Source organism: Trachymyrmex cornetzi, unplaced genomic scaffold (assembly GCF_001594075.2).
Source record: "Trachymyrmex cornetzi isolate Tcor2-1 unplaced genomic scaffold, Tcor1.1 scaffold413, whole genome shotgun sequence".
Classification (NCBI taxonomy): Eukaryota; Metazoa; Arthropoda; class Insecta; order Hymenoptera; family Formicidae; genus Trachymyrmex; species Trachymyrmex cornetzi.
Genome location: NW_017298886.1, coordinates 1 through 2,643, shown reverse-complemented (window position 1 = coordinate 2,643; position 2,643 = coordinate 1). Strand labels below are relative to the sequence as shown.

Sequence of the window (2,643 nt, the reverse complement as noted above, 5' to 3'; positions counted from 1 at the left end):
TGTGCATTCCACGAACGGACACACGCTCCCGCGTTCAAGAAAGATTTTCCTGAAAGCCAAGCAGGCCCGTCGAAGGATATCAACGTCGTTACGACAATATTTAACTATTTCGCGTTGAAAATCAAAAATGAAGCCGGATTGTGTCATATCGTCGTGCCATTTTATAAAATGCTCGCGTTCCTCGGGTTTCATTTGTTCGGGCGAATAATACCGTGCGCTGGGTATTGGTCCGATATATGCTTGATGCTCTTTTCTATTGAATAAATGAGGAAAGATGCCTTTACCCGATGTATCCTGCAGTCCGAAAGCCTTAGGTAAATCAGATAATCGCATCGGCATATAATTTGAGCTATCAATAAATTTCGTATTACCGACCGTCATCATGATAATTTTCGTCCCGTTCAAAATCATCCGTGGCTCTTGAATTATGCCAGATTGTTCTACGACGTATTTTAAGATAAACTGAGCGTCAAACGCTTTCGCATTATGCGCAATACAAATTATTTTGTTAAAATATTTTGACGTTCGCGTTGCGAAATCTACAAATTCTTTTACCGGATCATGGCGAAAAACAAATTCACGTACCCCGCACCAACGACATCGCTTCGACATTTCTTGTTTTCCGCGCACGTTTCGCAAATTTGTTGCGCGACGCAAAGAGTCGGTATGTGTATCTTTACGTTCTCCGTTCCTTCGAGCGTCTCGTCTTGTCGGGTTTCGAAGTCATAGAACACGAATGCGACGCGATCTTTTTTACTTCGCGCATCATTCGCACTTTCGACGTCATTCTCGTCGTTTACCTGGTTCTCTTCTCGCATTGTCCCAGCACTCGTCCCCTCTCCGGAGTCTTCGACTGCGACTTTACGACCAAGAGGCTGTATGTAACAAGAATTATTCGAAGTTTGCAACGAGCGACAAATTTTACAAAAGATAACGTCGCAGTCGTGACGCGAATTCGATTTCACGAAGCGTCCGCAGTCGTTGCAAATTCTAACGGATTTGCAAACGCTTGCGTCCGATTTTCCATCGTGAGATCTTTCCGCACGATGACGCTCGAAACAGGGATTTCCGAAGAACGTACGATTACACGAATCGCACCTAACCAACTCGGCGCCAGAACCCTTGCACGACGGAATCGCGTAACATCGCGGACATTTTCTCGCGCAACGATGCCCTCTACCATTCCGATACCCGATGTTGCTCGCCACGCAATATCCCCCTCGAGAACCGGCCGCGGCTTTCATGTTTAAAATTGGCTGATAATGCCTCGAACGCTCGTAATACATAATATTTAAACGGAATGAAGGTTCACGACCTAGGGAGGAGAATAACGCGCAGCCGTCGTACAATGGATTCTTGCCGCGACCAAAAGTACTGAAATTGTAAACAATTATCGCGATATTTTCCGTAGCGAGAAACCGTTGAAATTGCTCAATTTCACGAATTCCGCATCCCTCCTCGGGAATCGTGATACCCGCAGAAATCGTTAATTCTTTAGCCAACTCGCGTTGTAAAGAAGAACGCTGATGTCTCACGGATTCCCATCTTTCATGTAGTTCCCCCACGCGATGCCCGCGATCATAATGCACGCGTGCCGCTACAAGCGAACGGGGAAAACATAAATTGTCGGAATTGATAATTTGTAAAATCGAGCGTTTGGCTACGTCTTCGTGCGTTAATCGATTGAACTGACGTCCGCGACCGGTAGGTAGCGCAACTCTGAAAACGCGTACCGTGAAATTTTCCGCGATATCGATTCCTCCAGCACTTTGCGCCAACGAACTCACGAGCCCCCATATGTCCTCGTGGGTTAGATCGCGTGCTGGACGAAACGACAACCCCGCTGGACCACGCGCTAAATCACTCAACTCAAACGATAATCCGGCGTAATCGCTCGGTTCGCACGTATGTACCGCATACGTTCGAATTTCACGAAATGCGTTTTCTAGCCATTGAGCGATATCGCTACCTTCAGGTGGCGGCCGTATCGCGAAAGTCGCCTCTCTTCCTAGAATCGTGAAATTCCTAAATTGCCGCGAGTTTTCCGCCCGCAAATCTATATAATTAAAATTATTGACCTCGTGCTGACGACATCGTTGCTCCTGTTGCTGATGATCCTGCTCCTAATCTTCATTTTGAGCCTGACGAGGTGTCGGTGGTGTCGACTGACGGGGTCGCGGGGGTGACGCTAGTTGACGATCTCCCCTTTGTGAAGGCGAAGGGAGAGCGTCTGAGGGCTGGACAATACCACCACCAATTTGTACTGAAAAGTTAAACAAAATCTTTATTTAAATTTCGTTGACTTTGCTATATTATGTCTAAAGTTTATCCCCCTCCCCACGTGTCATAATGTAACAGATAAGTAAGATAACTCACCTTTAGCTGCTTCATATGATCGTGAGCCGAGGATATTTTTTCGCTCGAGAAGTCTCACTAATATTCCGGCGACTGCGGTAAAACCGGTGAGTAGGAAACTTTTAATAAAGAAAATATACGTTAAGAAAAATTTCTCGAAACAACGGGATAAAAGTAAACAATAAAATTTTATTACTTTCGACGTAATTGTCGCCCTCCTCTTCTCCGACTTCCTGCGTCACGTCCTGTGTCTCCGAAATTTCGTCAGCCATATCATCGATTTCCTCG

General features: G+C 45.9%; 1 long non-coding RNA gene across 1 annotated transcript; it reads right to left on the bottom strand.

Moving 5' to 3' along the window:
- Window positions 1-2,204: 2,204 nt before the first annotated feature.
- Window positions 2,205-2,628, bottom strand: LOC108764343 (uncharacterized). Its single transcript, XR_001940268.1, has 3 exons — window positions 2,552-2,628; window positions 2,377-2,474; window positions 2,205-2,263 (listed from the first exon to the last, which is right to left on the bottom strand). It is a non-coding gene; the product is annotated as an uncharacterized LOC108764343 (long non-coding RNA).
- Between the last annotated feature and the right edge of the window lie 15 nt (window positions 2,629-2,643).